This window comes from Pavona decussata, unplaced genomic scaffold (assembly GCF_977016875.1).
Source record: "Pavona decussata unplaced genomic scaffold, jaPavDecu1.1 SCAFFOLD_236, whole genome shotgun sequence".
NCBI lineage: Eukaryota > Metazoa > Cnidaria > Anthozoa > Scleractinia > Agariciidae > Pavona > Pavona decussata.
The window spans coordinates 672,112-687,607 of NW_028145641.1; the positions used below are offsets into that span (position 1 = coordinate 672,112).

Genomic DNA, 15,496 nt, shown 5'->3' on the forward strand with positions numbered 1-15,496 from the left:
TACCTTACCCTTTCATTTGGGCCAGGTAATGGGCTCCTGTTTGTGCTAATTAAATCTCTAGTCGACAAAAATCCGAAAGCAGTTTTATGAAGGAAACAATCTTAAACTGTTTTTAACTAAACAGCTTTTAAACGAGTTTAAGCCTCGGTGTGAATGGGGCATAAGATCGTAGAACACACACACGCACTTTGCCTTTCAGTCAACACTTAACGTACCTGGAAGGCAGCGCCTTCTCCAAAGCATAACGGTCAGAATAAGAACCAATTACACACCACGAGGATGACAGTGAGGTAAACAAAGGTGAGGCATCGTAGTCTTTTGCCAGATGAAGAATCTAGAATTAACACATGTAAAGACCGATTCACATCCACCTTTACCAGACTTCTGGGTTTGAGAGTGATCTAAGTTTCGAGGGACTGAAATCGGTGGGGAATTCCGCCTGTCTTCTATAAATCTCTTAGAGTGTTAAACGTAAGGCAATAAAACTCAAGCGGTGTGTGGCACGTTTAAAAATTTTAGTTCAACGTCTGTAACATGACTATCATTTCGTGGGATGGTATAAAAATTATGGAGTTATCAGATCCACCATATCAGTAACGCCATCTTGGATCCACCAAGCTAACGTTCTTGCTTTCTAGGAAAGAATCTTACATGTAACTGAATTACGAAAGATTAATTAATTGCCATAACAGGATACTAAAATGTTCTAAACGGTTAAAGTTACACTATAAAAGTCTGAGGAATAAACTGGGAATTTAAAATGCACAAGGGTAAGCGTGAGTAAAATTGCCAATAAAAATACGACTATCATATCATGCTAAATTTTTTGAATAAAAACATGACATAACAAATTGCGAGCACTGCCTTCATATTGAGGCGAAGCTACGATTTTGGACTAGCGTCAATGACGTCACGCACGTGACCAGTCCCGAATGTTGCACATGTTACAGGAGTTGAAAATAAACCTTAGTCTGCTGTCCGGAAAAAATACAAACAATTTCATCACCGGCCGTCTTTACCTAATTGACCCGAATATATTCTGGGGTTCTTCTTGCAAACGAGTTAAGTAATGACGTTTGTGTCGTAATCAATCAGTACAGTATATTTACGCTTTTGGACCCAGTTTTTCAAAGCTCGATTAAACTCATCCTGGGTTAACGCGAACTCTGATTCGAGTATATTTACTAATCCGTAAGGATTGGTCCAAACGATTTTTGTGCTTTAGGATTGCCTCAGACTTTTCTTTACCATTAGCTTAAAATGAGCCTTTCAAACCATTTTTAATGAGCGAGATGAAAACCTCGGTTAACTTTTAATCGGAGATTAGCGTTAATCGGCTTTCGAGCAACCCGGCCCTGGTGTCAATTTGATAACTTCAACCGCAAAGCCATGTCCGAAATTAATGGTCTAAAAAGTAAAAACACATCGTAAAAGCAATATTCACTTTGAAGTACAAAACCTTGAAGAGACAGTAGATACCTGTGATAAATTAGCTTTCGGCGCAATTTCATTGTCTTTAGCAAGTTATTTATAAGACAGAATGTTATATTTCAGTGCCAAGTGAGAAATGAAATGTTAATTAGTTATACGACCATTCGAAGTCACTAACCTGGGTAAGGGGTTCCCTTCGTTGAAGCTGCTAATGTTGTTCCACAGTAAAGATTGGCGATAAAGGAAAGAAAAAAAAAAAAGAAAAAAATCGTGAACATCTTTCCCTGATTGAATATATTCTGGGATGCTTCGCGCAAACGAAGTTCCCAAGTAGTGATGTTTTTCGTGACGAGTCAGCATATTTATGCCTTTGGTATCAATGTTGATAACCTTATTAAACGCAATGCAGACAATGATCAAGAAGAACGGAAAACACGTCTGAAATTAATGGCCTTTGAAGTAAAAACATATCATTAAATGATTTTTGCCTTAATATGATATACTCACTTTCAAGTACAAATAGTTCAAAAGACACTATAGATACTTATGATAAATTTGATTTCCGTACAATTTCAGTGGCCAGAAACATGTCCCAAATTGAAATTGAGCCTAAGATGTAAAAACATACCGAAAAAGTTTTAAATTGTTTTATCAATTAACATTCACTTTGAAGTACAAAGACTTCAGGAGTACAATAGATACCCGTGATAAATTAGCCTTCGGCCGGAAGTTCAGTGTCTTAAGCAAGTTACTGACTGTGCATTTTTAACCTTTGTGGATTAGGTTTCTATGGTGTTTATCAAGTTACTGAGGGTGGATTTTGTCTCGTGACATATGATGGCTTTTTTATGCCACAGGGTTTCTGATAAATCGATTGAACATCGTATATCCAGTTAACCATTACAAGATTTCAAGAAACGCATCTGTACTGGCTGAGATTTTGAAGTCAATTCGAGACAGAAATCGACAAGACAAGCTAGCATAACGCAAGTTCAAAAAGTTCCAAAGTTCGCGCATCGGTAGAAGGGCTACCTTACAACACCGTAGGCTACGAGCGAGCGAAAACGATCCGGCTGAAAGGCAAAATTTGGAACACCGAGCGAGGTTGCCAATGCTCACACACAATGTATGATCGCTTTACCAACCGTACACGGATCACAGAGGGTCAAGTTACACGAATTCTACGAGAAGCTGGCCACCAACGTTAAGGCGCTGGAAACGATGGGGAAGATCAAAGAAATAAATGGTTATGTTCGAGTTTCGCTGGACAAACTGCCAAGTATCAGAGCTGACCCTGTCTGTCTACATGTTGATGACAAGAGGCAGGAGTGGAGCTTTCCTCAGATGTTGGAGGCGCTTCGAAAATGGTGCGATAGAGACCCGTTATCTTCATCGGACTAATCTAGTGATGACCGGAGCTTCGCCAAAGACGCGAGAGAGATTCTTTAACTCAAGGCAACAGGATTGGAAGCCACAAGCATGTGTGTACTGCGATTCTAACGGACACAAGTCTACCGAGTGTGACAAGATAGCGGGTGCTACAGAGATGGAGGTACCTCAGCGAGAAGAAGTAGTATTTCAACTACACTGGTACAAGGCAGTGGACCGCTAAGTGTCGTATCGTCAGGAGCTGTCAGAAGTGTGAAGCCAGGCATTACACATCGATCTGTGACAAGGAACCACAACAGATGCTGTTGACCACCGGAGAGGGAGCAGTGATTTACCCTGTTGTGGTAGTTATTTTGGACGGCATTAAGTGAAGAGCGTTGCTGGACAAATGAGCAGAAAGATCGTATGCCTCAGCAACACTTGTCAAACGACTGGGGAAGCAACCTAGTAGGACAGAGCTAAAGAGAATTAACATGATGATGTGTTCAACCACCCAGAAGATCGAAAAGTATAAAGTTAAGATTTCCAGTGTCCGTGGGAAGTTTGAGATGACGACTACAGTCAGCAAAGTGGATAAAGGGGTCTTACCTCAGTTCCAAAACCAAGGTATGCAGAAAAGATCAACAAGCACCCCCACCTCGAGGGAGTAGTGATGAACGATGAGGACACTAAGCCAGAACTGCCGATCCATTAAATACTGGGAACAAGTGAGTACTCCAGGATTAAAACCGACAAAAATCCAAGGATTGGAAAAGATGGGGAGCCGATCGTAGAGTTAACCAGACTGGGATGGACCATGATGTCAGCTGGCAAGAAAGCAAGTCTAAGCAGTGTTTATCTTACCAGAACCTCGTCCCTCGATTACCAACAGTTATGCAGTCTAGACGTTTTGGGCCTTCAGGATAGACCAGATGGGGATCAACAATTCTTATACGATGATTTTCAGAAGCAGTTGAAGCGAAGTGACGAGGGATGGTGTGAGACGGGCCTATTATGGAAGCATGGTCATGATATCCTCCCAACAAATATGCAGGTCTCAGAAGACTTGGAGAACCTGGTCAAGAAACTACAAAGAGAGCCCGACCTCCTAGCCCAGTGCGATGAAGTCATTCAAGACCAGTTGGCGAAAGGAATCGTGGTGAAAGTGACATCAGATCCAATTGGGAGAGAGTTCTATATTCCCCACAAACCCGTTATCAGAGAGACAGCGGAATCCACCAAAACGCTAATTGTTTTCGATGTCTAAGAGACAAGAGTTACATCGAATGGCGACACCGACCAGAACCATGCTGATGTTGGTAGCAGCGGCTGTCAAGTAGACATATTTACCAGACTTGTGGTTGAAGGGACCCCCTGGTTGAAGGATCCTGACCGTTGGCCAGATGAACTGCAACCAGAACCGAAAAAGGAGACAGAGAAGCAGCCAAAATGACAAAGAAAGTATGTGCTACTGCTGTGGAGACCACCTCAGCAGCTGCAGGCTGAACAAAGCAGCACGACTGGTTAGTCCTATGAAAACAGTTGAAACAGATAAGCAAGTCCAATGGTGAATCAAAAGGGCACACGGAAGCAACACAGAGAAGTTCATGGAAGACCAGCTGAGGCTCAAATTACAGAAGGACGGCGAGGGGTTGTACGAGTGCCGCGGAAGAATACAAGAAAGCTACCCAGTCTATCTACCAGCAAGTGCAATGTTATTGGAGGAGTTAGTCCAAGACGCACACGTCCTGACGTTACATAAGGAAGTCGATAGCACAATGGCCTTAACCAGGTGCGATTATTGGATACCTCGGCTGAGACAGTTGACAAAGAAAGTAATAAGAGGCTGTTTTGGATGCAAAAGGTTCCAAGATACAGCGTTTCATAGTCCTCCACCTGGGAACTTGCTCATTGACCGCACCACTGGCTCAGTTCCCTTCCAAGTAGTGGGCGTTGACCAAGCAGGTCCAATTTCCTACAAAATCGGTTAAAGGAGAGGAGATGGAAAATCCTACATTCTTCTGTTTGCATGTAGCCTGACCAGAGCCATCCACCTGGAGCTGTTACACGACCAAACTACTGGAGAATTCATGAGAAGCTTTAAGCGTTTCATTGCGAGAAGGGGCAGGCTACAAAAGATGTATTCTGACAACGGGAGAAGTTTTGTGGCTGCTGCGAACTGGCTAAGAGGCATAATAAAGGACTAGAGAATGCAGGCTACCTGGCCCATCACCACATCACATGGCAGTTCAACTTGAGCAGAGCGCCTTAGTGGAAAGGCCTATTTGAGAGGATGGTGGGACTGGTAAAGTAGGCTGTGTACAAGTCTACTGGAGGAGCGAATCTCACATGGAGCGGGCTTGAAGAGACCATCCTGGATGCTGAGATCTCACTCAACAATCGTCCTCTTACATATCTCGAAAATGATGCCCAGTTACTGGTCCTGACACCAAATGCGATGACGTTTGCCCAGCCTAACCTTTCACCCGAAGAGGATGCAGATGCAGTTGAGATATAGATTTCAGGAAGCGCGCTAAGTACCTACGCCGCTGTAAGGATGTGTTGTGGTCCTGATGGATAGCAGAGTACATCAAGAGCCTGCATGAAAGGCACAACCTTAACCATAAGAAGGGAGGACCATCGATTAAAGAGGGTGACGTCGTTCTTATCCAAAGTGACGAGAGAAACAGAGGGAAATAGAACTCGGGGATTGTTGTAAAGCTCATTAAAGGAAGAGATGGTGTCGTCCGGGGAGCACGACTACGAGCCAGGAGATCGTTTCTAGAGCAAGGAATACAACAGCTATGTCCAATGGAGTTGTCACGCGACAAATATCAGGAACCATTAGCCCAACCCACAGCGCATAAAGAACATTGCGGAACAAGCAGAGCAATTGAACTGAAGTGTTGTGTATTTGATACCTTCGATATTAAATAGGGGGAGAGTGTCGCAAACGGACCCTTGGAATACGTGACTTTGTGTCACTTGGGAGAGGGAGAGGGAGAGGGAGAGAGAGGGAGAGAGAGAGAGAGAGAGAGAGAGAGAGAGAGAGAGAGAGAGAGAGAGAGAGAGAGAGAGAGAGAGAGAGAGAGAGAGAGAGAGAGAGAGAGAGAGAGAGAGAGAGAGAGAGAGAGAGAGAGAGAGAGAGAGAGAGAGAGAGAGAGAGAGAGAGAGAGAGAGAGAGAGAGAGAGAGAGAGAGAGAGAGAGAGAGAGAGAGAGAGAGAGAGAGAGAGAGAGAGAGAGAGAGAGAGAGAGAGAGAGAGAGAGAGATTGAAGGGCACTTTTGTAACGCCAAATCAGGCACTTATGTAACGTTCGGGCACTTATGTAACGTTAAGTCGGGCACTTATGTAACGTTAGGGCACTTTTGTAACGCCACATCAGGCACTTATGTACCGTTAGGCCACTTATGTAACGTTACAAAGGGCACTTATGTACCGTTCGGGCACTTTCCTTCTAAAGTCTTTAGCATGCTGATGGACACTTATTACACTTTCGGTGAGCCATGTTTTACTTGTCAAAATCGATCTTATATGTACTGATCTTGCGTGTTTACAAATAATGAAGCGTAACAGTCAACAAAAGGTCCATGTAATTATACTTAAACTACCAGTGCGCTGTCCTGTTTACAACATTTGTAACTAGTTTGAGACACTAGTTGTTTATATTACCGTAAATATAGGTCCGATGTAAGGTTACAATAAACTAGGAGATCCACGATCTAAAAAAAAAAAAAAACTATTCCGGCTACTACACTTGATGTGCTTTTGTAACTATCGCACATAATAAATGTTTCCTGTTTGCTACCGAAGAGAAGAGATTCCGCCAAAAAAAAAAGAAAAAAAAATCCCTAGGGCTATACCTAATCCTATCAAACATTTTTAAATTGCTAATCACGAAGCATGTTTTTTGCGTTTGTGCACAAACACAACTAAGCCTTCCTATCACAAGGCAAGGAAAGAAAAACATAGCGTTAACATATCAACGTGAAAACCCTCAGGTTTAAAAGCCTAAAATGGGAAATATCCACAAATAATGCCTTGAAAAGAAACACAGCCGAGCTTCAATAAAAAACGGATCCAAAATGCTTCCATATGATTGGTTACTTTCTATAACTACGGGACCAATGAGAACACGTTATTTTCGATCCCTACACTCACCCGTAAACATATATAAAGGTCATCCATCTAAAATTCAACAGGAATGGTACTGAGAATTTTCTCTACCCTCCTACCACATATTACTGTTGTCAGTAAATAGCAACTGAAGAGATTCGCACAGAATCGAAACCGCCGGTCTTGCTGGAGACCACACAGTCCATTATCAAACACCATTGATAATGTTAACAGACAACAAAGAACTACAACCATACCTCACGCCGTCGGCGATAGAGGAAGACTCAGATACAGATCTTTTGGAAATGCCAAAAACACCAGAAGGTATACCTGATAAAGACGAACTGGACATCCAGTACAGTAGCAAATTTGACATGGAGGACTCCGAATCAAGTCCTCCAGCATCACAGCTCGAACCCAGACACAAGAAACACTACCAATACATGAAAGAGAACAGCCAACCCAAAGCGGAATCTGCCAAAAACAGACGACCAAACAGAAAAAGAAAACACATAGACACAGTCTCCTTGGAGACTAATATCACAAAGTCAAAAGATTCCATCAAGAAACTAGAAAAACATATGAAGGACAAGACGTGTCCTAAATCTTTCCAATACTCGGCAAGGGCTAATATCCCGCCGGATGAGACATTTGTGAAGGACATAAGGCGAATCAGAGAAGAAGCAGAACAAGGCTTCGTTAGCGCCCTCCTACAGTACCACAAAAGACGCCTAAACAGCCAAGAGAACAAATTTAAAAAGGCTAAGCTCTCAAAAAATACTAGCACAAATGCTAGCACTGATGTAAATAGATCGATGCGAGAACAGTCGCACTCGGCGAACACAGTAAACATTGTAAACCACGATGTAGATAAGGTAGAAAAACTGCAGCAAGAGTTTAACGAGCTCAAAGAAATATTGTACACACATGTGTTGCAGAATTCTGCAAACAATAAAGATGTTGAAAAGTACAACAGTCTTATCTCTGAAAACCTAACCACCACAACGGGGGTTGAAAATAAAAAAGGGCACAAAAGAAGTTACAAGCGCAAAGAGCGCAGAAAAACATTGGCAAAAAAACGGATTGAGACACAAAGAGAAAACAACGAGAAATTCATAAAGAATTTTTCAAACCAACAACTTAGCTACAGCCAAGTCAGCGTTATTTCTAAAGGGCTCAAATTTGTCCCGACACCGGTGACAGACGAGAATAACATTAGACGCCAACTCTTGCTAGACTTCGAACATTTCGCAAGACGTATGCGCCTGAAATACATATTTCACAAAGAAAATAAAGAACCGCATCCATTCCACGTCAAATCAGACTGGAAGCCACCGGTTCAAAAATCAGTTGCCCTAGAAAGCTACTTGGAAAGCGTCAAAATCCAATTAGCAGAGATTAAACCAATCAAACCTAAAAATAACCTGTCACACAATGAATATCAAGCTCTCACAGAGCTGAAAAAGAACGCTAACATCGTTCTAAAAAAAACAGACAAAGGCACAACAACTGTCATCATGAATAAATGCGATAAAATACAAGAAGCTCAAATTCAACTCGACAACAGAGAACATTATAAACCTCTCCAAACTCCCATGACGGTGGAAACATCACAAAGAGTTCACGAGCTTGTCGCACAATTGCATCAAAATAACTTCATTGATGACATGACTAAGAAATGGTTTTCCCAAACGCGAGATCCGCCAAGAATACCAATATTTTACACCCTTACTAAGATCCACAAACTAAATCCGGTCAGAAGACCGATAATTTCGGGCTGTGAAGGCCCCACAGAAAGATATCATCTTTTGTGGACAAATTACTTCAACCCATCGCACAAAAACAGAAATCGTATCTAAAAGATACAACGGATTTCGTAAACTTCATAGAAAAGACAAAGGTCTCTCAAGATACTACCTTAGTATCAATGGATGTAACAAGCTTGTATACAAATATACCACAGGAGGAGGGTATTACAACAGTATGCACAGCATACGAGGCATTCCACAACAATAAACCTCCTATACCGTCACACTACCTCAAAGAAATGCTTAAACTTATCCTTCAGGAAAATTCATTCCAATTTGTTGGAAAAAATTACCTTCAGACCCATGGAAAAGCAATGGGTACAAAAATGGCCGTTGCGTTTGCAAACATCTTTATGGCCGATATTGAAACAAAAATGATAAGTCAAAGCAAAACAAAACCAATAGAATGGAAACGTTTTATTGATGACATTTTCTCACTGTGGGATAGTGACGAAAAGGAAATTAACCTGTTCATTGAACAAGCTAACAAATTCCATCCTACTATTAAATTTACGGCCGAAATTTCAGAGAACGAGACTAGCTTTCTCGACACAATAATTTTTAAAGGAGAACGTTTCAGAAATGAATCGATCCTTGACATCCGTACACATTACAAGCCTACTGAAACCTTTCAGTATACACATTTTACCTCGAGCCATCCCTTGGGTGTTAAAAGAGGTTTTATTAAAGGCGAAGCACTCAGACTACTGAGAACAAATTCTTCTGAAACAACGTTCGCAAAAAGTATCTCCAAATTTAAATCGCGCCTCATAGCGCGCGGATACCCCCACAAGATGATACAGACAACGTTATCAGAAGTCAACTTCGCCGGAAGACAGTCGGCTCTACAGCAAAAGAAAAAAACTCGTAAACAAATCTTGCCTTTTGTTACAACGTACCACCCATCGGTGCGTAACCTTAAAAATATATTGATGCAAAACTGGAAGTTCATACAAAATCAGCCTTTGCTGAAAAACATATTCAAAAATCCGCCAATTATATCCTACAAGAGAGGATAATCTCTTAAGGACATGCTCGTTAGGGCAAAAATATAAAGGCAGCGTTCATAAAAATGTACACCACATAACGCAGTGAGCCGTGCAGGCCTGTCATTTCTATTATTATCACTGAGGAGTCCACGCCCTACGGAGATTATGTCACCTTCATAACTCATTTAAAACTTTTTGACGAAAATACCTTTTTCTCAATAACTCGCGCTCGTTTTAAGATTTTAAATTATCTTTTTTGAAAAGTTAATTTTAAGTAATTAACTTTATTTTGATCGAAAAATAAAAATTCGGCAAAAAGTAGCCCCGCGAAGGTTTGAAGTAACCTTAACTTCGCAGCAAGAAACAACGCTCTGACACAAAAAACAGAGAGCGCCCAAAAAAATTCTACCCTACATGACACAATTTCAACCATTACTTCCATGTTTGAAAAATATTCCAATAGACAAATGACATTTAGTACAAAACAAGCCGCTACTAAGAGAGATATGCAAGGAACCTCCCTTGATCTATCATAGAAAAAGTCTAGAAAAGGAAAATCGCTTAAACAGACATGCTTGATAAAGCAAAACTGTAAGGCCATTACGAACACAATGGGCACACAGCGGGAGTCGCGTAGGTCTATAAACCCCATTTAAAGCCTAATCTGAGATGTAATAACCGCTGATGAACACGAGGAACATACAGCACTGACAGAATCTTCAAAGTTATTGACAACTAACTCAAGTCAGAAACATCCCCTTGATAACTGTTAACCGTCTGAATCCCTAAAACATAACGTCCAACTGTCAAAAAATGAGTGAAATTTTACCGTTACCCATCAGAGCTATACCCCACCCCTATGGAAGCATCACTGTTAAAGAATGTCTTAGTCAACCCTTGAATGTGTCAAAAGCCAGCACAAAGTACCTTTCAGCGTTTATTTTGCTCTAAAACTAACCTTGCAACAAAATAACCAGTGACATAGTTAATGTCATTATCGTTACAAAAATGCCCCATTAACTTGCAAAAAAAGTAACTGTGAAATCCAATGAGAGGAATTCTTTCTCCTTTACTGGCTAGCGTGGAACAAAAGTCGTATAAGTAGCTTTCACACTAAAGTATTTACTTTTTTAAAACTATCAAAACCAGCATTAAATGTTTCCCTTCAAATTCAGTCTCTGAAAAGGGCACTTATGTAACGCGGCTTGCATACAGGAAAGGCTAACGAAAAAAAAATAAAATAAAAATTTTAACGCTTATTTCTTGCGACTTTTGTCGATTGGCCATACAGAAGAATACCCTCTTAACACTTAACACCATTGCTCGGAAGAAACAGACTCCATTTTAAGATTTTTTAAGCGATTGCGCACAAAATAGTTTAGTGGTGATTTTGGCGTGGTTGAATAAGCTCGCAAGGCTTCGAAGAAGTATACTTACTCACGGCATTTTTTGGGCTGCAAATTTCTGAAGAGAGAACAACTTGTGGAAGTTGAGTGAATACTAAAAACATGCTTTTTGGTCTAGATATCTTGTTAACCACGCAAAAATTGCGGTAAAAGAAGAAAAAAATACGTTTTCCACGGCGAAGGCACTTATGTAACATAGTGAGAAGTTAAAAAATCCTAAACAAATCAATTAAAGAGCGAGAAGGCTGAAACTTCTGCTGCCTTTCATTGAAGGCCTCGACCTCTATTCCACAATAAAAAAAAGACCGCACGTATAAATTTTAAAAAGTTATAGGCAAGAGAATACAACGGTACATAAATGACCTACTTTCAATCTTCAGAGAGAGAGAGGTGTAATACCTGCAATGCGAGACGTGGAATTATAAGAGTAAAACCATAAACGGCTTTGAACCATTTCCCGACAATTGTTAACAAAACTGAACCATTATTTTAACGATCCATCGATACAAATATATTTTCTGTCTATTCAAAGGGACACAAAAAAATAGCTGACACTGCCCCTTTAACGGTATCCACAGATATTTAGAGATCTTTAAGGATTATACTTGTAAAAATCAGGAAGATCTTTGAGGATCTTTTAAAAGACTTTCACCATGGGAGTGTTACACATGGATTCATGGGCCTTCCTCTCAGCTACTTATTTGATAAGCATTATTGAAGTTAAATTAGGATCAAGAAAGCATACTTGGATTCAGAACAAAAGTCCTATCAACAGAGAACATTCCAAGTGTTCCATCATTCATGTCATCCCGTAGAGGCTGTAAAGGATCATTGACACCTTTTTGGAAGTGTAGCTGAACAACAGCCATAACACTTGTACTACCGTCTCTGAATGACAAAACACGCAAAATATTATTAAATTAAGTTTAAATCTACTAGCGTTCTACCACGAATGCTGTTCTCTTATTAAATACGCTACTCACTATCTACTCTGTTGTAGATGGTGAGTAGAGTGAGTAGCGCGTGTCGTGACCTATTTATATCATTAATCAACGAAAACGCGAACCTGTCTAGTAGCTTTATACCAAAACAATTAGATTATTCGCTCTTAATTTTTATGCGCGATAGTTGATGAGGGCGAATCATGCGATAGCAATTTCGAGCCTATAATCGAATTTTTACAGAAGTAGAAATGTTTTGTCTTCCATCGTCAAATAAAGCAGTCCCCTATTGAATGAATGAATGAATGAATGAATGAATGAATGAATGAATGAATGAATGAATGAATGAATGAATAGGAATAGTTGTTTATTTAAGCACGGTAAAATCCACCAGGAGTATAAAAATTAGAAATCAACGAAAACGCGAACCTGTCTAGTAGGCGATAGTTGATGAGGGCGAATCATGCGATAGCAATTTCTAGCCTATAATCAAATTTTTACAGAAGTAGAAATGTTTTGTCTTCCATCGTCAAATAAAGCAGTCCCCTATTGAATGATCGAATGAATGAATGAATGAATGAATGAATGAATGAATGAATGAATGAATGAATGAATGAACGAACGAATATGAATGACTGACTGACTGACTGACTGACTGACTGAATGACTGACTGAATGAATGAATGAATGAATGAATGAATGAATGAATGAATGAATGAATGAATGAATGAATGAATGAATAGGAATAGTTGTTTATTTAAGCACGGTAAAATCCACCAGGAGTATAAAAATTAGAAATAACCTTACTATCCCAAACAAAATGCAAAATCTAACAACAAGTAATCTAACTAAAACCTTTTTTTCATGAATGCCGTGTACACTCTAACATTAAAAATGAAGATTAACTGATCTTTAAACTGACTTAGAGATTTCGGTTCTCTCACAACACAGGGCAGGCTGTTCCAGAGAACTTCTCCGCTATAACTAAAGCTGTTTTTCATGAAATTTGTTCAAGGAAAGGGGACAAATAGTTTGTTAACAGAGTCCCCCAGAGAGTAACGCGTTTCATTTCGTTTAACAACTTTAGAGGATAAATATTCAAAAACAAGACAATTTAAAGACTTGTTTACCATTAAGGCTTTCTGTATTTGAAATTGAGTGCTCAAGTCTTTCCAATCGAGTTGTCTAATTAAACGGTTAGCGTCAGCATCATAGCTAGAAAAGGTTAAAACGCGAGCGGCACGATTCTGAAGCTTCTGTGGTCTGTCCAATAACGTTTTACCACAATTACCCCAGACAAGATTGCAATAATCGAAATGAGATTGAATTAGTGCGTTGTATATATAATGAAGAGCAGGCGGAGGGACAAAAAGTCTAATTCTTTTTAGCATACCTCAGTGACCGACTATCGCGTAACGCGCAATCTGATTGGCTACACAGGTCCCGCTCTCGGTTTCTATCGCCTTTGATAGTTGGCTCGGGGCTTCGCCCCTCGCCAACTATCAGCCGATAGAAACCTCCAGCTCGCCGTCTAATTGTTAATTATTGCTCCTATCCCGGAAGCGACCTTTTTAGATAATTTATCAATGTGTGTTTGGCACCGTAGATTTTCATCAATAAATATTCCAAGCGATTTGACATAGGAAACTTCGTCTATCGGAACATCATCAATCGTGAGCTCAAGTGGGTTCTACAAAGTACTCAATTTTTGTCTGGAGCCTATTAGCATTAGCCTATTAGCATAAATTCAGTTTTAGCAGTGTTCAAAGCAGTGTTCAAAGTAATTCAAATTTTTAACTGTATTGCATTCACATCAACACCAGCATAAGTGATGTGGGTGTCATCAGCATACATAGTAGGCTGGCACGATGTTAGGAAGTTTGGCAAGTCATTAATATAAATAAGAAACAAAAGGGGGCTAACGATTGTTCCTTGCGGTACCCCGAATTTTACTGAGCAGATTTAAGAAAGAGAAGCGTTAACGAGACATCGTTGTGTACGATTAGTTAAATATGACTTAATTAAGTACGGTGCCTACTATTGTTACTGCGCATACGTTCTGCGCATCGCGTGATACTCGGGTTTCCTATGGGTGGTGCCTACTAATACAGGAATATTTTTGCGCGGTTTGAAACTATACAAAGAAAGAAGAACTTACCAAATGTCGTTGGTATCTCAAAAGAAAATTGGGGGTAACCATGCATTTTTCAGAGAAAATTAAGCTTCGATTTAGGAAAAAATCCCATACATTGCTTTATATTTTGGCGCTTTTCAGATATATTGTTGCCTAATTATCTCTGAAAAATGCGTGGTTACCCCCAATTTTCTTTTTGGATTCCAATAGGCCTTGCTAAGATCTGCTTTTCCCGCATAGTCACAAACCGCACAAAAATACTTCGGTATTAGTAGGCACCGTCTTTAAAGGGACACTGTCACGGTGATTTTGCTGTATTTTGGTCAAAAATTAACTGCTCAAATATTTGACAAATAACTTTTTTTTTAGTAAATGAAACTGCTGTTAGAGTGCCAGGAAGAAAGTATTAACGAATTTCAACGAGGAAGGACAAACCATAATTAGGTTTTTAGCCACTTCTCTACAATACACAGTTGCATTGTATACAAGTTGCAATCCATTATTACTAGTTTCTGTGCTCCAGTTGGGTTATTATCAACAAAACTGAACCATTATTTTCACGATTAGATCAACTGAAATACGTTTTTTGGCTGTTCGAAGTGACACAGAAAATAGTTGACACTGCCCCTTTAAACCAATCAAGAGCTGTTCCTTGTATTCCGTAAAGGTTCATTTTAGACAAAAGGATATCATGCTGTCGAATGCCTTTTTTAAATCCAGGAAAACCACAGCATTAACATTACCACGATCAATATTTAAGGCCCAATTATCCATAGCTTGCAGAAGGGCAGTTACAGTTAAGTGGAACGAGCGAAAACCCGATTGATGATTAGAAATGATATCTGTTCATTGGTTAAAAAAGTTATACAACTGGTCATAAACAATCGATCCTTTCAAACACTTTAGCTATAACGGAAATGACTGAAATAGGTCGATTATTCAGATCAGATAGCTAACCTGCAAGAACAACGGAGTAATTCTAGCACATTTCCAATCATCCGGAATATACCAGAGACTAAAGATTTATATATTAAAGAGATAACATAGTGAAACTGAAATAAAATCAGCACATTCACGTACAATTCTAGCAGAAATATTATCAAGACCTGTTGCTTTAGATCTACATAATTTGTTTAGATATGAGAAAACAATACTGCAGTTAGTCGAAGGGAAGCTGGATTTGTTGTTACAGTCAAACCTGTATATAACGGCCCTGTATATAGCGGTCACCCTGTGTATAACGGTCACTGAACAACTTCCCAAAAATCGTCCCTTATATTTACTATTAAGTTGACCTGCATAT

General features: G+C 39.9%; 1 protein-coding gene and 1 pseudogene across 2 annotated transcripts in view; one reads left to right on the forward strand and one right to left on the reverse strand.

Moving 5' to 3' along the window:
* The window catches only part of LOC146457911 (uncharacterized), a 49,641-nt gene that overhangs the window by 23,948 nt on the left and 10,197 nt on the right, over positions 1-15,496 (reverse strand). The gene's annotated exons all lie outside the window — the stretch shown is intronic.
* Positions 7,645-9,778, forward strand: LOC146457912 (uncharacterized; annotated as a pseudogene).